The 21,751-nt window shown below is 46.6% G+C and overlaps 1 pseudogene across 1 annotated transcript; it reads right to left on the bottom strand.

The window, feature by feature from the left end:
* Window positions 1-135: 135 nt before the first annotated feature.
* LOC104672222 lies at window positions 136-19,702 on the bottom strand (annotated as a pseudogene). Its single transcript, XR_004052024.1, has 9 exons — window positions 19,610-19,702; window positions 18,487-18,522; window positions 17,445-17,738; window positions 15,717-16,016; window positions 13,598-13,891; window positions 10,932-10,982; window positions 1,423-1,524; window positions 907-959; window positions 136-807 (listed from the first exon to the last, which is right to left on the bottom strand). The product of XR_004052024.1 is annotated as a killer cell immunoglobulin-like receptor 3DL1 (transcript).
* Window positions 19,703-21,751: the final 2,049 nt, after the last annotated feature.

The following is a 21,751-nucleotide window of genomic DNA, read 5'->3' as shown; positions in this document are numbered from 1 at the left end:
ACCTGCTTCCAGAAGCTTAGCGTCCAGGGGTGAGAACCCAGTGGAGAACATATGGGGCTATACGGACATAGTAATGATAACACCAGAAACTTTCGGCGAATAAAGAGTCACATTACCTAAAGGATGAGGGCAGATGTGTTTATTTGAAGAGGAGAGAGCTACATTGAAATGATAAAAAAATTTATAAGTTTCACTGCTGACAATGGCTGAAATATAATCTGAGGGGAGGTGGAACAGCATGAGGGAAGGTGGAACAGCACATGTCTGAGTGCTGTGTTAAGAGGGAGCCTCTTGTATGTTTGAATTGTGAGTTCCGCAGTGTGACTGCAGCCTCCAGTAGGACTAGGAAGTAAGCCAGTTAGGTTGGAGAGGTGGGCAGGGGTCAAGTGAAATGGAGAATTGTGGGCTAAGTAAAGGAGTGTGTTTTCTCTGCAGCAGGCAGTGGGGACCTTAGACGTTGGTAAGCAAGAGAGAGGCATGTTCAGATTCGTGGTGTGAGGAAGAGCGATGCCCTTAGATGCAGACTCACACCTTCAGATTCCCGCTGCTGGTACATTGGAGCTGGCAAGCCGGTTTTGAGACAGGGCTGTTGTCTCCCTAGAAGACCCCTTCAAGGCCTGACGGTGGTGCTCATGGACAGAAGACAACTTTCGATCTGGGCTCAGCATTTGGAAGTTCCATGTACACGCTGGTATCTGTTGGGGGTGTCTTGGGCCTCTGAGAAGGGCGAGTGATTTTTCCCCGTGTGAAAACGCAGTGATCCAACTGTGCGTATGTCACCTCCTGAGGGTCTGGTTCATCAGAGTCCTGGAGAGAGGGAAATGTTGAGTGAGGGAGGGGCTCACATTCTTCAGGACTAGTAGGGAATAAGATTGGATCCGCGAGGCTGGGCCGAGGAGAACCTACCTCCCTGTTCACTGTTCTGTCCCCGTCAGGCTCTTGGTCCATTACAGCAGCATCTGTAGGAGACAAAAGTCATCAGAACAGCTGGGAGGGCACGTCTGGGTCCTCATTTCATGTGCAGAGCCCAACACACAGTGGGAAGCCGTAGGTGGCTGAGGTCCCTCAGCTGTCAACAGCCAGACTCAGACATTCTGTCTCTCTGAGTTCAAGACCCCTGCCCATGAATGGCTCTCAATTGGCATCCCATTGATTCTGTCTCCCACTCTCTGCCTGTCGTGGAACCTTCTCCTGGATGTCAGTGGCTGCAGGGGACATGAGGATACAGTTCAGAATCAGGCAGTGGTCTGTGAGCAAAAGGTAGAGGCAGAGTGTCTGGTGCTCTCTCTAGAAAGCCCTGCTTCTGTGGCTCCTGCCTTAGGCTGGAGACCATCCTGCCAGTGAGGAACACACACCTGCGTGCTCCCATCCTGCTTCCCCACACGACCCTGAGGTCTCTGGCCTCTGCATCGTGAGACTTACTCTTTTTGTTGGAGCACCAGCGATGCAGGAGAAAGAAGAAGATGGTGAAGAGGATCATGAACACTGAGGTCCCAATCAGAACATGCAGGTGTCTGGGGTTACCTGGAGGAAGACGAGACTCCAATAAGAAGCTAATCATAGTAGTTCCTTTTTATGGATTGTCTCTCATTTCTTGATTGACAGATAACCTTGCGGAATGTCTCCTTAGGACAAGCGGCCTGATGGCGGGAGACCCAGCTTTCTCCTGCTCTCTCAGTTATAGCTCTCACAGGAACCATGGAACGTGCTGAATATACAACTGCTTTAGTTTAGATGTTTGACCTCTTGAAACCTCACATTGAAATTTAACCCCCAGTGTGGGAGGTTGGGCCTCTTGGGAGGTGTTTGGGTCATGGAAGTGGAACCACCATGAATAGATCAATGCTTTCCCACAGGACGGGGTTAGCAAGTTCTCCCTCTATTAGTACTCTGGACAGCTGGTTGTTAAAAAGAGCTTGGGGGGCGGAGCAAGATGGCCGAATAGGAACAACTCCAGTCTCCAACTCCCAGCGCGAGCGACACAGAAGACCGGTGATTTCTGCATTTTCAACTGAGGTACTGGGGTCATCTCACTAGGGAGTGCCGGACAATCGGTGCTGGTCAGCTGCTGCAGCCTGACCAGCGAGAGCTGAAGCAGGGCGAGGCATCGCCTCACCTGGAAGCGCAAGGGGGAAGGGGATCCGTTTTCCTAGCCAGGGGAACTGAGACACACAACACCTGGAAAATCGGGTAACTCCCACCCCAATACTGCGCTGTAAGCATACAGGCATTCCAGGAGAATATATCCCACACCTGGCCGGGAGGGTCCCACGCCCACGAAGCCTCCCTCACTGCTAACACAGCAGTCTGCCACGATCTATCCGCAAGGCAGCAGCGAGGCTGGGGGAGGGGCGCCCGCCATTGCTGAGGCTTAAGTAGGTAAACAAAGCCGCTGGGAAGCTCGAACTGGGTGGAGCTCACAGCAGCTCAAGGAAGCCTGCCTGTCTCTGTAGTCTCCACCTCTGGGGACAGCGCACAGCTGAAGACCAACAGGGGAAGTAGCGGGAGCCGGTGCAGACGCGAACGACTCTGTCTGACAGCTTTGGGGAGAGCCGCGGATCTCCCAACGCGGAGGTTGAGATCTGAGAACGGACAGACTGCCTGCTCAGGTGTGTCCCTGACCCCTGAGTAGCCTAGCTGGGAGAAATCCCCCACTAGGGGCAGTCTGACACCCCACACCTCACAGGGTGGAGTACACCCCTGAGAGGACACTTCCAAAGGAAGAATCAGACAGGTACACTCGCTGTTCAGCAATATTCTATCTTCGGCAACCTCTGCTGCTGATACCCAGGCAAACAGGGTCTGGAGTGGACCTCAAGCAATCTCCAACAGACCAACAGAGAGTCCTTCTGACTGTCAGAAGGAAAACTATCAAACAGGAAGGACACCTATACCAAAACCCCATCAGTTCGTCACCACCGTCAAAGACCAGAGACAGATAAAACCACAAAGATGGGGAAGAAGCAGGGCAGAAAAGCTGGAAATTCAAAAAATAAGAGCGCATCTCCCCCTGCAAAGGAGCGCAGCCCATCACCAGCAACGGATCAAAGCTGGTCAGAGAATGACTTGGACGAGAGGAGAGAAGAAGGCTTCAGTCCATCAAACTTATCAGAGCTAAAGGAGGAATTACGTACCCAGCGCAAAGAAACTAAAAATCTTGAAAAAAGAGTGGAAGAATTGACAGCTAGACTCATTAATGCAGAGAAGATCATAAACGAAATGACAGAGATGAAAACCATGACACGAGAAATACGTGACAAATGCACAAGCTTCAGTAACCGACTCGATCAACTGGAAGAAAGAGTATCAGCGATTGAAGATCAAATGAATGAAATGAAGCGAGAAGAGAAACCAAAAGAAAAAAGAAGAAAAAGAAATGAACAAAGCCTGCAAGAAGTATGGGATTACGTAAAAAGACCAAATCTACGTCTGATTGGGGTGCCTGAAAGTGAGGGGGAAAATGGAACCAAGTTGGAAAACACTCTTCAGGATATCATCCAGGAGAACTTCCCCAACCTAGTAGGGCAGGCCAACATTCAAATTCAGGAAATACAGAGAACGCCACAAAGATACTCCTCGAGAAGAGCAACTCCAAGACACATAATTGCCAGATTCACCAAAGTTGAAATGAAGGAAAAAATCTTAAGGGCAGCCAGAGAGAAAGGTCGGGTCACCCACAAAGGGAAGCCCATCAGACTAACAGCAGATCTCTCAGCAGAAACTCTACAAGCCAGAAGAGAGTGGGGGCCAATATTCAACGTTCTTAAAGAAAAGAATTTTCAACCCAGAATTTCATATCCAGCCAAACTAAGTTTCATAAGTGAAGGAGAAATAAAATCCTTTACAGATAAGCAAATGCTTAGAGATTTTGTCACCACCAGGCCTGCCTTACAAGAGACCCTGAAGGAAGCCCTAAACATGGAAAGGAACAACCGGTACCAGCCATCGCAAAAACTTGGCAAAATGTAAAGACCATCGAGGCTAGGAAGAAACTGCATCAACTAACGAGCAAAATAACCAGTTAATATCATAATGGCAGGATCAAGTTCACACATAACAATATTAACCTTAAATGTTAATGGACTAAATGCTCCAATTAAAAGACACAGACTGGCAAACTGGATAAAGAGTCAAGACCCATCAGTCTGCTGTATTCAGGAGACCCATCTCACATGCAGAGACATACATAGGCTCAAAATAAAGGGATGGAGGAAGATCTACCAAGCAAATGGAGAACAAAAAAAAGCAGGGGTTGCAATCCTAGTCTCTGATAAAACAGACTTTAAACCATCAAAGATCAAAAGAGACAAAGAAGGCCATTACATAATGGTAAAGGGATCAATTCAACAGGAAGAGCTAACTCTCCTAAATATATATGCACCCAATACAGGAGCACCCAGATTCATAAAGCAAGTCCTTAGAGACTTACAAAGAGACTTAGACTCCCATACAATAATAATGGGGGACTTCAACACTCCGCTGTCAACATTAGACAGATCAACGAGACAGAAAGTTAACAAGGATATCCAGGAATTGAACTCATCTCTGCACCAAGCGGACCTAATAGACATCTATAGAACTCTCCACCCCAAATCAACAGAATATACATTCTTCTCAGCACCACATCGCACTTATTCCAAAATTGACCACATAATTGGAAGTAAAGCACTCCTCAGCAAATGTAAAAGAACAGAAATTATAACAAACTGTCTCTCAGACCACAGTGCAATCAAACTAGAACTCAGGACTAAGAAACTCAATCAAAACCGCTCAACTACATGGAAACTGAACAACCTGCTCCTGAATGACTACTGGGTACATAACGAAATGAAAGCGGAAATAAAGATGTTCTTTGAAACCAATGAGAACAAAGATACAACATACCAGAATCTCTGGGACACATTTAAAGCAGTGTGTAGAGGGAAATTTATAGCACTAAATGCCCACAAGAGAAAGCAGGAAAGATCTAAAATTGACACTCTAACATCACAATTAAAAGAACTAGAGAGGCAAGAGCAATCACATTCAAAAGCTAGCAGAAGGCAAGAAATAACTAAGATCAGAGCAGAACTGAAGGAGATAGAGACACAAAAAACCCTCCAAAAAATCAATGAATCCAGGAGTTGGTTTTTTGAAAAGATCAACAAAATTGACAGACCGCTAGCAAGGCTAATAAAGAAAAAAAGAGAGAGGAATCAAATAGATGCAATAAAAAATGATAAAGGGGATATCACCACTGACCCCACAGAAATACAAACTACCATCAGAGAATACTATAAACGCCTCTACGCAAATCAACTAGAAAATCTAGAAGAAATGGATAATTTCCTGGACACTTACACTCTCCCAAGGCTAAACCAGGAAGAAGTTGAATCCCTGAATAGACCAATAGCAGGCTCTGAAATTGAGGCAACAATTAATAGCCTACCCACCAAAAAAAGTCCAGGACCAGATGGATTCACAGCTGAATTCTACCAGAGGTACAAGGAGGAGCTGGTACCATTCCTTCTGAAACTATTCCAATCAATAGAAAAAGAGGGAATCCTCCCTAACTCATTTTATGAGGCCAACATCATCCTGATACCAAAGCCTGGCAGAGACACAACAAAAAAAGAGAATTTTAGACCAATATCCCTGATGAACATTGATGCAAAAATCCTCAATAAAATACTGGCAAACCGGATTCAGCAGCACATCAAAAAGCTTATCCACCATGATCAAGTGGGCTTCATCCCTGGGATGCAAGGCTGGTTCAACATTCGCAAATCAATAAACGTAATCCAGCATATAAACAGAACCAAAGACAAGAACCACATGATTGTCTCAATAGATGCAGAAAAGGCTTTTGACAAAATTCAACAGCCCTTCATGCTAAAAACGCTCAATAAATTCGGTATTGATGGAACGTACCTCAAAATAATAAGAGCTATTTATGACAAACCCACAGCTAATATCATACTGAATGGGCAAAAACTGGAAAAATTCCCTTTGAAAACTGGCACAAGACAGGGATGCCCTCTCTCACCACTCCTATTCAACATAGTGTTGGAAGTTCTGGCTAGGGCAATCAGGCAAGAGAAAGAAATCAAGGGTATCCAGTTAGGAAAAGAAGAAGTCAAATTGTCCCTGTTTGCAGATGACATGATTGTATATTTAGAAAACCCCATCGTCTCAGCCCAAAATCTCCTTAAGCTGATAAGCAACTTCAGCAAAGTCTCAGGATACAAAATTAATGTGCAAAAATCACAAGCATTCTTATACACCAGCAACAGACAAGCAGAGAGCCAAATCAGGAATGAACTTCCATTCACAATTGCTTCAAAGAGAATAAAATACCTAGGAATCCAGCTTACAAGGGATGTAAAGGACCTCTTCAAGGAGAACTACAAACCACTGCTCAGTGAAATCAAAGAGGACACAAACAAATGGAAGAACATACCATGCTCATGGATAGGAAGAATCAATATCGTGAAAATGGCCATACTCCCCAAGGTTATTTATAGATTCAATGCCATCCCCATCAAGCTACCAATGACTTTCTTCACAGAATTGGAAAAAACTGCTTTAAAGTTCATATGGAACCAAAAAAGAGCCCGCATTGCCAAGACAATCCTAAGTCAAAAGGACAAAGCTGGAGGCGTCACGCTACCTGACTTCAAACTATACTACAAGGCTACAGTAACCAAAACAGCATGGTACTGGTACCAAAACAGAGATATAGACCAATGGAACAGAACAGAGTCCTCAGAAATAATACCGCACATCTACAGCCATCTGATCTTTGACAAACCTGAGAGAAACAAGAAATGGGGAAAGGATTCCCTATTTAATAAATGGTGCTGGGAAAATTGGCTAGCCATAAGTAGAAAGCTGAAACTGGATCCTTTCCTTACCCCTTATACGAAGATTAATTCAAGATGGATTAGAGACTTAAATGTTAGACCTAATACCATAAAAACCCTAGAAGAAAATCTAGGTAGTACCATTCAGGACATAGGCATGGGCAAGGACTTCATGTCTAAAACACCAAAAGCAACGGCAGCAAAAGCCATAATTGACAAATGGGATCTAATTAAACTAAAGAGCTTTTGCACAGCAAAAGAAACTACCATCAGAGTGAACAGGCAACCTACAGAATGGGAGAAAATTTTTGCAACCTACTCATCTGACAAAGGGCTAATATCCAGAATCTACAAAGAACTCAAACAAATATACAAGAAAAAAACAAACAACCCCATCAAAAAGTGGGGAAAGGATATGAACAGACATTTCTCAAAAGAAGATATTCATACAGCCAACAGACACATGAAAAAATGCTCATCATCACTGGCCATCAGAGAAATGCAAATCAAAACCACAATGAGATACCATCTCACACCAGTTAGAATGGCAATCATTAAGAAGTCAGGAAACAACAGGTGTTGGAGAGGATGTGGAGAAATAGGAACACTTTTACACTGTTGGTGGGATTGTAAACTAGTTCAACCATTATGGAAAAGAGTATGGCAATTCCTCAAGGATCTAGAACTAGATGTACCATATGACCCAGCCATCCCACTACTGGGTATATACCCAAAGGATTATAAATTAGTCTACTACAAAGACACATGTACACGTATGTTTATTGCGGCACTATTCACAATAGCAAAGACTTGGAATCAACCCAAATGTCCATCTGTGACAGACTGGATTAAGAAAATGTGGCACATATACACCATGGAATACTATGCAGCCATAAAAAAGGATGAGTTTGCATCCTTTGTAGGGACATGGATGCAGCTGGAAACCATCATTCTTAGCAAACTATCACAAGAACAGAAAACCAAACACCGCATGTTCTCACTCATAGGTGGGAACTGAACAATAAGATCACTTGGACTCGGGAAGGGGAACATCACACACTGGGGTCTATCATGGGGAGGGGGGAGGGGGGAGGAGGGAGGGATTGCATTGGGGAGTTATACATGATATAAATGATGAATTGATGGGTGCTGACGAGTTGATGGGTGCAGCACACCAACATGGCATAAGTATACATATGTAACAAACCTGCACGTTATGCACATGTACCCTAGAACTTAAAGTATAATAAAAAAAAAAAAAAAAAAAAAAAAAAAAATCAAAAAAAAAAAAAAAAAAAAAAAAAAAAAAAAAAAAAAAAAAAAAAAAAATAAAAAGAGCTTGGGGCCAGGCGCAGTGGCTCACGCCTGTCATCCCAGCACTTTGGGAGGCCAAGATGGGCGGATCACGAGGTCAGGAGATCGAGACCATCCTGGATAACACGGTGAAACCCGTTTCTACTAAAAATACAAAAAATTAGCCAGGCGTCGTGGTGGGCGGCTAGGTAGCTGGGTTAGAGGCATGAACCACCACCATTGACAGCCTTGTATATTATGCTGTAATCGGTCCCTTCGTTTGCACCATGCCTCGTCTTTCTATCACTCTTCTGCCAGGTATTGATTTACATGTAGGAGAAATAAATCTCAGAAAGAAATTAATGAAGCAAGGAATAAACAACTAGGAAAAATCAAACCCAGCAAGCCCTCCCTGCAAATGATTCTACCTCACAAACATATCCTGTATCCATCCACTTCACCCACTTAGTGTCTAAATCAGCACCACGTTTCACCAGTGGGGCGGGAATCGCCTTTTCCACGGTCTCCTAGATTCCAGTTACGCACCTGGGCCTCCCTTATGTTCATGTCAGTTACTGTTAATCATGTAGGGATTCCTAGTTAGCCCGAGGTGAATCCAAGGGCTGTGAGTATAAAACACACACTCCTTGTTCCTCTTTAGTTTCCTGTGTGTGTGTGCTCTTCTCTCTCTCCAGTGGTCTTGTAATTCTCCCCATCTCATTCCCAGCATTTCAGGCAGAGCCTCTTCCTTCCACATAAGATTGTTTTCACCTTTGTGCCTTCACGGCTGACAGCTGTGTGTGGAAAATCCTTCCGCCAGTCTTCCATTTTTTTCATTAGCATCACAAATATGTGATTAGTGAGACCTTCTCTGTCACCTGAAATTATACACTCAGCATTATCTATTATTTATTGTAAATTCTGGCTGGGTGTCGTGGCTCATGCCTATAATCCCATCACTTTGGGAGGCTGAGGCGGTCGGATTACTTGAGATTGGGAGTTCGAGATAGACTGGGCAAAATGGTGAAACATCATCTCTACCAAAAATCTACAAAAAGAGTTAGCCAGGTGTGGCAGTGCATGCCTGTAATCCAAGCTACTTGAGAGGCTGAGGCAGAAGAATCACTTGAGCCAGGATGCGGAGGTTGCAGTGAGCCAAGATCCTGACACTGCACTCCAGCCTAGGGGACAGAGTGAGACTCCATCTTAATACATAAATAATTAAATGAATAAATGAATTTCTTGCACAGACGTTTCGCAGTGGATCAGCCATTTATAGGTCCACTTGTGCATTCATTTTCTTTCCTCTCGTTTACCCATCTGCAATGTCAGTGTCCCAAGAGCACAGGCCAAATGCATCCTGTTTACTATTTGTGGAAGGTAGGAGAATCCACCCCACCCCAAAAATGTCCATGTCCTAGCCTTCATACCTTTTGAATATGTGATTTTACGTGGAGAGGAGAAATGAAGATTTCAGATGGAATTATGGTTGCTAATCAGCAGAACTGAAAAAGAGGATATCCTGGATGATTTTAGGGAGATGATGATGGATTATCTTGGTGAATGCAATATAATCTCAAAGTCCTTAAGAGATGAGGAAGAGCCGGGCGCGGTGGCTCAAGCCTGTAATCCCAGCACTTTGGGAGGCCGAGACGGGTGGATCACGAGGGCAGGAGATCGAGACCATCCTGGCTAACACCGTGAAACCCCGTCTCTACTAAAAAATACAAAAAACTAGCCGGGCGAGGTGGCGGGCGCCTATAGTCCCAGCTACTCGGGAGGCTGAGGCAGGAGAATGGCATAAACCTGGGAGGCAGAGCTTGCAGTGAGCTGAGATCCGGCCACTGCACTCCAGCCTGGGTGATAGAGCGAGACTCCGTCTCAAAAAAAAAAAAAAAAAAAAAAAAAAAAAAAAAAAAAAAAAAGAGATGAGGAAGAAAGCAGAGGGACATTCAGAGAAAGAGGCGTGGACAAGGAAGAAGGGTCTGAGTGATGCCATGTGAGACATGACCAGTCTTTGTGGGTTTTGAGGAAGGAGGAAGGGGACCAGGAGCCAAGGACCGTGGGAGCCTCTAGAAACTGGGACATGTGGAAAGCAGATTCTTGCCTGGAACCTTCAGAGGGAAGGCAGCCTTGCTGTCACCTTGATTTTAGCCCTGTGAGATGCATTTCATCCTTTGAGCTCCAGCACTGTAAGATAATTCAAAAGCCGTTTTGTTTTCATCCACCAATTTTGTGGAAATTTGTTATGGCAACAGTAGGAAAGGATTCTAACTGCACGGCCTGAGCATAGGACTGTGGCTGAATGAGTCAGTGAGTCGAAGTGTGCGTGCATGAGCTCTGTTCTCTGTTACTCAAGGCTCTTTCTCTGCTGAGTCAGCCAGGGTTGCCTCATGACCAACAGGAGCTCATTCCTTGGCAAGTGGATCTTCTCTAAAACACCTCACCCTCATTAGATGTTCCCTTCCTTTCCCTCTTTCCAGCCCCCAGGAATTTATCCTCCAGTTAGGAATGCAGGGAGAAGAAACACTGCATTTTCCTGAGAAGGATGTCAGATTTGCAATCATTCTTCCAGCTTGTAGGAGGTCTCAGCTGCAGAAGATTAGAGATTAAGAGACTTCACGGAGCCCTGTGCTGTGCCCAGATCCCTTTTGCTTTTGGAGTGTCTGGAGTTCAGAGAGATGGTGGAAGACAGGTCCACAATCAGAGCTGGGAGGTGCTGAGCCAAGGCTTGAATTCAAGGCTTCCACCTCCCCAGGTTTCCAAAAGCAGAGATAAGAGGGATTCTTTACTCACCGGTTTTGGAGTTTGGTTCAGTGGGTGAAGGCCAACTACGTGAAGGGTATCCTAGAATAGAAACAGGAGAGAGATGAGGAAATGAGGGTGCCTGTCCTCTACACAGGGAAATGTTTGAGGTTAGTTCACGGCCAACACTCTGTTATCCAACACTGGGCTCTGGGAGTCCTGGGATCCTCTTGTCCATAATTTTTCTGTGTGTTACCCATTGTCTCGAGACTTTAAGATATAGAGAGAAAACAGAAACATCACATTACCTGACTTAAAAATATGTTACAGAGCTGTAGTAAGCAAAACAGCATGACGTTGGCATAAAGAAAAGTGCAGAGAACAATGGAGAGAAATGAAGAACACAGATATAATCTATTCGTCTACATTCAACGGTTTTTTTTTTTTTTTTTTTTTTTTTTTTTTTGAGATGGAAACTTGCTCTCTCACCCAGGCTGGAGTGCAGAGGTGCAACCTTGGCACACAGCAACCTCTGTCTCCTGAATTCAAGCAATTTTCTTGCCTCAGACTCTCGAGTAGTGGTATTACAGGCACTGACCACCATGCTCAGCTAATTTTTGTGCTTTTAGCGGGGACAGGGTTTTACTGTGTTGGCCAGGTGGGCCTCAAACTCCTGGTCTCCGGTGATCCACCCACCTTGACCTCTGACAGTGCTGGGATTGCAGGTGTGAGCCACCATGCCCAGCCAATCCAACGCATTTTGACAAAGGTGTTAAGAACCTACAATCAGGACAGGACAGTGTTTTCAATAAACGCTGCAGGGAAAACGGGTTATCTGCATGCAGGGAAGGAAACTGCACCTCTACCTCTCACCATTCACAAAAGTCAAATCCAAATGGATTAAATACATGAGTCTAAGTCCTGAACCTATGAAACACATAGAATAAAATATTGGGGAAGTGCTTCAGGACATTTGTCTGAGAAAAGACATTTTGTTTAAAACCTCAAAAACACAAGTAATCAAAGCAAAAAACAGACCACAGGGATTACATCAAACTAAGCAGCTTCTGCACTGCAAAGTAAGCAACCAACAAAGTGAAGAGACAACCCACAGAATGGGAGCAAATATTTGCAGACCATGCATCTGAGATGGGATTTATAACTGGAAATATAAGAAGCTCACATAACTCAATAAAACAAATAATGTAACTAAAAAATGAGCAAAAGACATGAACAGACATTTCTCCACACACAAAACATATAAATGGCCATGATGTGAATGAAACACTGTTCAGTATCACTCATTATCAGAGAAATACAAATTAAAATCACAATGAATTTTCATCTCACCCCATTAAAATGGCTTTTATCTGCAAGACAGGGAAAACAAATGCTGGCAAGATGGTAGAGCAAGGAGAATCCTGGTACCCCGTTGGTAGGAAGGTAAATTAGTACAGCCATTATGCAGAAAAGTATGGCAGTTCTTTAGAAACTAAAAAGAGTCTGGGCATGGTGGCTCATGCCTGTAATCCTAACACTTTGGGAGAGCGAGGCGGGCACCTCACTTGAGGTCAGGAGTTTGAGAGCAGCCTGGCCAACATGGGGAAACCCTGTCCATACTAAAAAATATGAAACATAGCTAGGCATTGTGGCGTACACCTGTAATCCAGCTCCCAGGGAGGCTGAGGCAGAAGAATCATTTGAATCCAGGAGGCCTCTGCCTCCCAGGAGGTTGCAGTGAGCCTAGATTGTGTCAGTTGCATGCCAGCCTGGGCTACAGAGGAAAGCTCTGCCTCAAAAACAAAAACAGAACAAAATCCAAACAAAAGACTAAAAAGAGAATTTTCATAGTGTTCACAAATTCACTACTGGGTTTACATCCAAAGGAAAGGACTTCAGTGTGTCGAAGTTCTATCTGCACTCCCATGACTGTTCCAGCAGAGTTCACAGTAGCCAAGATGTGGAGTCAACGCACCTGCCCCTCAGTGGGTGAATGGATAGAGAGAATGTGGTACATACACACAGTGGAGACTACTCATCCATAGAGACAATAACATCCGACATTTGCAGCCACATGGATGGAACTGGAGCTCATTACAAAGACTCCCATTTCTCACCCTTATGCAGGAGCTCTGAAGTGGATCTCAAGAAGGTAGAGAGTAGAATGGTGGCTACCAGAGGCCGGGAAGGAAACGGTGGAGGGTAAACACAAAACAAAACAAAGCAAAACAGAATATAAAGGTATTTATGACCACTAGACTTGACACTTAAAAATGGTAAAGGTGTTCAGTTTTATAGGTATATTTAACCTCAACAATTATTTTTTCAAATGAAAAGAAAAGGGTGTAAGGGTTGCTGGTGATGATTTGTCTGTGTGGGTGACAGGCCGGGATGGGCTTCTGGGAAATGGGTAAGGTTGAGGGGCTGAGGGAACCTCTGATCTCCCCAAACTGAGCCCAGTCTCCCTTCTCTGGGTCTGTCCTGACTAGTTTCTCCACCTGTCTGTGTGCCTGGAGCGCTGACCGTGGACCACCACGCAGGCCATGCAGGAGGGTTTGGAGTTGCCCTCTCTGCCATCCTGCATCCTGATCCCGCCCTCACACCGAGGCTTGGTCTTCTCTCTGAACCTGTCCATGCTTCTCTCCATCATCAGCGGCAAGTTCCTCAGCTATGGCTCCAGGATCATAAGACATGGGACAGGCTTGAGGTTTCCTCACCTGTGACAGAAACAGGCAGTGGGTCACTCGGGTCTGACCACTCGTAGGGTGCGATACGGAAAGAACCGAAGCATCTGTAGGTTCCTCCGTGGGTCGCAGGGCCCAGAGCGAAGTCGGCCTGGAATGTTCCATTGACGCTTGGCACTGCAGAGAGCCTAAGTTCACGGGCCTCTCCCTCCCTGGATAGATGGTACATGTCAAACGAGGTCTGGGAGCTGCAGGACAAGGTCACGTTCTCTCCTGCCTGAACCGTGGGGCCTGGCTGGGCTGAGAGAGAAGGTTTCTCATATTTACCTGGATGGAGAAGAGGCAGTTTCTTCAGGGAGGTTCTTCCTTGTCACAGCTCCCCTCACACCTGAGCTGAGAACTCACTCCCCTGCTCTGTGGCCTAATGCTCTCTCTCACCCTCCACCCCGTCTCTCTTCATATCTGTTTCCTCCTTGCACCTTCTCTGTCTCTCTAGGTCTCTGACCTCACTTCCCCACCCCATGGTGTGTTTTCCCTTTTTGTATTGTTTTCTTCTCTCTGACCCTCCTTGGATTGTTGACTTGATCTTCCTTTTTCTTTAATTCTGAGTTTCTCACTTTCTGTTTTGTTCATAACTTTCTGCACATTTCTATCTATTATCTATCGATCGATCTATCTACTACCTGTCAATCTCGCAATTATCTATCTGTAATCTATATCTATGTATCATTTATCTATCTCTCTAGCAATTGTCTGTCTATCACCATCTATCTATTATCTATATCTATGTATCATCTGTCTATTCCCTCTCTATCTGTCTGCCTCTCTGTCTCTATGTATCATCTACATGTCTATGTATCTATCTATGTGTCTGTCTATCTATCTATCTATCTATCTATCTATCTATCTATCTATCTATCTATCTATCTATCTATCTATCTTTCTGTCATCATCATCATCTCTATGTATCATCTATCTATCTATAACCCATTCATTATCTATCATCTACCTATTTATCATCTATCTATATCTATCTGTCCATCTACCATCTGTCTCTCTCCATCTCCTTGTCTTTCTCTGCCTCTCAGTCTCTCTACTTCTATCTGGAATCTCTGCAATCCATCCCCACATCTTTATCTATCTCTGTCTTTGTGCCCCGCCCTCAGGGTTCTGATTTTGGAGCTTTTCTCTGCTCCCTTCCATCATTCTCTCCACTCCTCTGCCCTCTTTTCTGTCTCTTTATTTGTCTGTGAGTGTCTCAGTCCCCTTCCTCTGGCTCATTCTCTGTGTGTTTATGTCTTTGCTTTCTGGTGTTCCTGATTTCTCTCTGTGTCTCTCAGTAATCGATCATATGTGGGATTATGTGGAATACGAGCCTCACAATCCAGTCTGGGGACCCCAAGTCCACACAGCCTACAGGGGTTGATGTTCTGGGGCCATGATGTCCTGGGACGATGACTCTCCACTGCACGGAAGGCAGAGTTGTCAGAATCAACACGGTATCTGTAGGCGCCACAAGGCCTGAGGCCACAGGGCTGACTCAGGACAGAAATATGGGTGTCCTTGGGTTCTCCTGGTAGAAACACTTTGTGCCCCGTCTCTACCAAAAAAATACAAGAAACGAGCTGGGCGAGGTGGCGGGCGCCTGTAGTCCCAGCTACTCGGGAGGCTGAGGCAGGAGAATGGCGTAAACCCGGGAGGCGGAGCTTGCAGTGAGCTGAGATCCGGCCACTGCACTCCAGCCTGGGCGACAAAGCGAGACTCCTGCTCAAAAAAAAAAAAAAAAAAAAAAAAAGAGAAACACTTTGTGGAGGTAAAACAGAAATGAAGCTTCTAACCTGTGCCAGGTGTCTGAGCAAAGTCAGCATGGAAGGACGCCTCTGGGACATGTCTGTCTGTCTGAGTGTCCCCTTTAACTCTTTCTCTCTTTTCTACCTCCCTGTATGGCCCCTGTGTCTGTCCTCTGTTATGACACCTGGTCTCTACTTGTGTCTCCTGTTTCTCTGTCTCTGTTGGTACAGACCTCACCAAGTGAGTCTCTCTCCATAAGAATCCCACACTCATCTTCCTCGTGACAACCTGGGGCTTCCAAGTCCTGGATCATTCACTCTGTGTCCCAGTGACAATGAGAAGAATGTCGGGACACTCTCACCTATGATCACGATGTCCAGGGGGTCACTGGGAGCTGACAACACATAGGGGGAGTGAGTGACAGAACCGTAGCATCTGTAGGTCCCTGGAAGGGTAGACATCGTGGAATTGATGGAATAGTTGGCCTGGGAACCCCCACCATGGAGCTCTCCAACAAGGTGCAAGGGCTCCTCAAAGGTCCCCTCACTCTGCAGAAAGAAGTGCTCAAACACGGTATCTGACGAACATTGCAGGGTGACCATCTCTCCCGATTTCACCAGGGGACCTGGGAGGGCCAGGAGGGAAGGTTTTTTGTGGACTCCTAGAAAGAGAGGTTGGGAGTTTAGAAGGCGTCTCCTTATGTCATCGTATCCATGGCACCTGGAATGAGTGAGGGTTCCCCTCCCGGCTGTCTGTCTCTCTCCTCCTTCTCTGTGTTTCCCTGTCTTTTATCCCCTGGTGCAGGTCCCTCCATCTGTGTCCCTCCATCTTCTCTGTCCGTCTGTCCCTAATACCCTCGGACTCCCTTCCCACTGGGCTCAGCCTCATCTCTTAGGCTGTTGTATCTGTTTCCCACGAATCTCTTTCCTCCTGTCTATGTAGGGGTGGAAGAGGAACCATGGCAGGCTGCATGTCCAGGCTCTTAGCAGCCTGGTTCAGTGTCTGTTGGACAAACTGGAGTCCCTGGCAGGAGGTATGAACTGATCAGAAAGGCAGGCACCAGTATCCACACATCCTGTTCCTGGTGGGGATTGGGAGCCTCTCCTGCATGCCTGTGCCTTCTCCATGGCCGCAGCTCCTGGTGTTGGTTCAAGGAGCATCGACCCCTCCCTATGTGGATGGAGCCTGGTGGTGGCATCAGTGTCCCGCCCTTCCTGATCTCGGGGTTGCCAACTTTCTCCTTGTTTCGTTTCTTTAATTAATGGATTACTTAATTTGTTTTTGAGACAGAGTGTCACTTTTTCATCCAGGCTGGAGTGTAGTGGTGTGGTCTTGGCTCACTGCAACTTCTGCCTCCCGGATTCAAGCGATTGAATCCAGTCGTTGGTTTACTTGTGCCCACCACCACGCCCGGCTATCGTTGTTTGGTTTCTTAACTTGTCCTTGACCTGGTTCCTGTGTTGGTTTCCTGTTGCTGTGGCTGAAAATTATCACAAACATGGCAGCAGGAGAGAACACACTGACCCCTTCCACTTCTGGAGACAGAAATTGCATCCAGTTCTCTTGTGCTAATATCAAGGCGTCTACAGGGCTGCGTTCCCTCTGGAGACTCAGCGGAGCAGTTTTCTTGACTTCTCCAGCCTGTAGAGGCCACCTGCCATTGTGGCTCGTGGCCTTCCTCCACCTTCAAAGCCCACAGTGGCTGATGGAGTCTCCCACGACGCTGCTCTAATCCCCACTCTCCTCATCCTCCTCCTCTTCTCCTTGGTGCCTTGTGATTACACTGAGCCCAGTGGGACAGTCCAGGCCGTCTCCCCATCTCAAGGTCAACTCATCAACAACCTGAGCTCCGTCTTCCCCTTCAGTCCCCTGCCCTATAGCATAAAGAGTCACAGGCTCCAGGGATTAGAATGTAACCGTATTGTGGACAGTTATTCTTCCCATCACAGCACCCATTTCCCTGTATTCAATCCCCCTTTACCCCAAAGACATCAGGTCCTGGGTGATGGGACCCTGGTGGACACCCCCAGCAGAAGCTCTGGGATTCAGGAGGTGGGACAAAGAGAAGCCCAGACAGGAGCCCTCTGACCTGTGACCCTGATCGCCAGGGGTTCACTGAGTGCCGACCACTCAGTGGGGGAGTGCGGGTATGAACCCCGACATCTGTAGGTCCCTGCGTGTGCCTGGATCACAGGGCCCATGAGGAAGCTCTCCTGGAATATTCTGCTGTGGAGGATGGGAATGTGGCTTCTGTCATCCTTGTACAGAGTGAAGCTGGGAAAGTTGTAAAGCCCACGACGATAGTGACACCGAAGAGTCACGTTTCCTCCCTGAGGCACCACAGCGCTGGGCCGGGCAGACAGGAAGGTCTTGTCCTGACCACCTGGGGGAGAAGGAGGCGCCACCTTAGAGAGGAGAGTGTGGAGCCGCCCCTCCCTCCCTGTGCTCAGAAGATTCTTCCCCTTTCCATGTTTCTAAGGCTCCTACCGCACCTGGGTGCCCAGGGCTACAGGAAGGACCCATCCCACATAGACATGGTGTCTCCTTACAACAAAGGTGTCAGCTGAGAACTTTGAAGAAGTGCTGAATAAGGGACTCTTACTAGATTTTAAACCTTCAAGATTACTCATATAAAACAACACAAAGTAGAGACGGCATGGAGGGCGTGTCCTTTGTGAACGGAATATCAGCCAGCGCATGCACTGAGCCCCCATCAGAAGATTTGGAATGTCAGGGTCATGGCTGTGGTTTCCCCACCTCTTCTGGTAGAATGACAGCAGCCACACTGCAGCCCTGACCGTCATGGAAACACTGGAGGGTGTGAGTTACACCTTTGTCCTCAGAGGACCTGCTGTTCCTAGCCCTGCTTCCCTCCCTTCCTCAGCCGCTGACACCACTTCCTCCCTGCACACCTCAGCTTGGAGCACCCCAAGCTCACCCCAGTCTTCACAGAGCTTGACTCAGCCAAGGGTAAGAAAGGCCAGAGAGGACGAGGTCAGAAGTGTGAGCCGAGCACCCCAGGGTACCCCCTTCTTAGTTTATGAGACACTGTCCGACAGGACTTCCCTCCTGTTTCAGGAAAATCCTCTTAGGTGGGGAGATGACACCCTAAGGTTTGAGGAAGGACTCACCCATGTATGGACAGGCCCTCTGGACCAAGAAGAATCCTGGAAAGAAAGATCATGATGGATGATCCATCTGCAGACAAACCTGGGCCTCCCCTGCTGCCCCCACTGGGCTGTGCGTCTGGGTAGGCAGGCCCTTGCTGGGCTGAAGGTAAACTCACCCTGGTTGCCTACCTGCCCCTGCAGCACGGATCTCAGCTGCGCAGAGACCCAGCCTCCTGATCCAGATCTCCACCCCAGGCCTAGATCTACCCAACAGGCCCACAAGTCCACTCCATGCTGATATCTCTACTCCAGGCCCATATCTCCACTCCAAACCCATATCTCCCTTCCAGGCTCTTATCTCCTCTCCAGGCTCATATCTGCACTCCAGACCCATATCTCCATCCCAGGTCCATATCACAATTCCAGGCCCATGTCTCCATTCCCGGCCCATATCCCCACTCCAGTCTCATATCTCCACTCCAGGCCCAGATCTCCACCCCAGGCCCAGATCTCCACTCCAGGATCATATCTCCACTCCAGTCCCATATCTCCTCCCCAGTCCGATCCCTCCATGCCAGGCCCATGTGTCTATCTCAGGCCCATATCTCTAACCCAGGCCCATATCTCCACTCCAGGCGCAGATCGCCACTCCAGGATCATATTTCCACTCCAGGCCTGTATCTACACTCTACGCTCATATCTCCACTCCAGGATCCTATCTCTATTCCAGGTTCATATCTCTACTCCAGGCCCAAATCTCCACTCCAGGCACATATCTCCACACCAGGCCCATATCTCCACTCCAGGCCCATATCTCCACGCCAGGCCAATATCTCCACCCCAGGCCCATATCTCCACTCCAGGCCCAGATCTCCACCCCAGGCCCATATCTCCATTCCAGGTCCAGATCTCCACTCCAGGCCCATCCCTCCATGCCAAGCCCATGTCTCTATCCCAGGCCCATATCTCCACCTCAGGCCCAGATCTCCACCCCAGGCCCATATCTCTACTCCAGGCCCAGATCTCTACTCCAGGATCATATCTCCACTCCAGGCCCATAACTCAACCTCCAGGTCCAGATCTCCCTTCCAGGCCCAGATCTCCACCCCAGCGCTTCCTCCGTCGATTCCCTTCCGGGACTCACCAACACACGCCATGCTGACGACCATGAATGACATGGTGCTGCCGGTGCAGACAGGCGGCCGCGCCGCAGCTCAGCTCAGCAGCGCACAGGATGTTATCTGGCGTCCTGCCCATGCATTTGACGTGCTGACCACATCATGGGAGGGTGACGTACGCAGGCTCTTCCTACCTTGCATGAGGCTCAGCGGGTGCTCACTCAGGAGTGGAAAATGGCTTCCTGGAAATTGTTCTCACTAGAACTGACACCTTGTGTCCTTCACTATAACCAGTTCAAAACACGTTTCAGATCCAACCTCTCAGACACGAGGTTTTTATCTGTGTTTCAAACTCTTCTTTGTGTGTAATATGCAAAATATCTATAGGTATTATGAACGTTGTCAGAGCAATTGTGACGAATAAACCATTAGGATGTTTCATGCTTGTATTTCTAGTATGACAGCAGAACCAGTTTAAATGATTTAAATACCCAGGGAAGGATTATGCAATTATTTACAATCTTAGAACTGTTCTTTATCAGCAAAACCCACATGTAAATTCTGGATTTTTGTCATTTTGTCTACAATTTGTCTCATGACCCAAGAGTCCAGAGCCCCAACTCATGGTTCGCTCTCTCTCTGTCTCTCTGCGTCCCTCATTTTAAATTGTATGGCAATATCCAGTAACATCATGCTATAGAAAATCAAGTGTCCCCCAGCACTTTAGGAAGCCGAGGTGGGCGGATCAACTGAGGTCGGGAGTTCGAGACCACCCTGGCCAACTTAGTGAAACCATGTCTCTGCTAAAAATACAAAAATTAGCTGTGCCTCGTGGCAGGCACCTGTAATGTCAGCTACTCAAGAGGCTGAGGCAGGAGAATCGCTTGAACCTGGGAGGCAGAAGTTGCAGTGAGCCGAGATTGTGCCACTGCAGTCTAGCCTGGGTGACAGAGCTAGACTCTGCCTGAAGAAATATAAAAAAAGCGTAGCAAATAGCCTATAATAAGAAACTAGAGGACTCCAGCTACCAAATTTTAAGGGGTTGTATAAACCTACATAAGTGTAGCATTCTCAAGAGAGCGAACACAGAGAGCCCCTTACCAGAAAACAGTGTCTAAAATGCATCCATGCACACACAGTCCCGTTAGATTTGACAATGGTTGCCATGTGGTTTAAGGAGGAATAGAATGTCTTCTCAATAGATAACACAGGCCCAAGGGTTACGCATAGAAAAAAATAAATCTACACGTATTCTCACACTATAAAACACTTCTTGTTTTTTATCTTGTTATTGTAAATTTTTTATGATTTATATTTAAAATTGAGAAATAAAAGTTAGATACAGTCGTCCTTCACTATTTGTGGGTGATTGGTTTCAGGATCTCCGCTCAGATACCACAATCTGCAGATGGTCAAGCCTCTTACGTAAAATGGCAGACCATTGGCATATAACCCATGTTCATCCTCCTGTATCCATGAAATCATCTCTAGATTACTTTTAATTCCTGACACAGCCTACATACCATTTCATTTGTGTCCATTCAACATAGTTTTGCTTTTTGAAACTTTGCGGATTATTTCCCTGAATATTTTTGATTTATAGTTGGTTCAATAAACACCTGTAAACCCCACAGATCTGGAGGAGCAACTGTGTATTTATAGTATGAAAGATGATGTGTGGACATATGTCCCCGTGGAGATGAGACTAACAAGACCTATGACTCTACAGATGTATCATCTTGGAATGGCTCTGCCAACTTTCCAGGTCTGCAGAGAGTAAGAATATGACTTGTTCATGTGATTCACGATCCTTGGATCCTCCCATGAGCTGCATCTTTAGATGGAAATTGGAGTCCCAGAGACAAATCAGGCTCCACCTGCTTCCAGAAGCTCAGATTCCAGGGGTGAGAACTCAGTGGAGAACAGACAGGGTTATATGGACATAGTAATGATAATACCGGAAACTTTTGGCAAAAAAAGAGTCACCTATAGAATGAGGGCAGTCACGTTTATTTGAAGAGGAGGGAACTACATTGAAACCATAACAAATTTTTATAAGGTTTACTGATGACAGAAGACTGAAAACTCATCTGAGGGGAGGTGGAACAGCATGAGGGAAGGTGGAACAGCACGTGTCTAAGTGCCGTGTTAAGAGGGAGCCTCTTGTA

The sequence above is a fragment of the Rhinopithecus roxellana genome, chromosome 12 (assembly GCF_007565055.1).
Source record: "Rhinopithecus roxellana isolate Shanxi Qingling chromosome 12, ASM756505v1, whole genome shotgun sequence".
Taxonomy (NCBI): domain Eukaryota; kingdom Metazoa; phylum Chordata; class Mammalia; order Primates; family Cercopithecidae; genus Rhinopithecus; species Rhinopithecus roxellana.
This window is presented reverse-complemented; position numbering and strand designations above follow the sequence as displayed.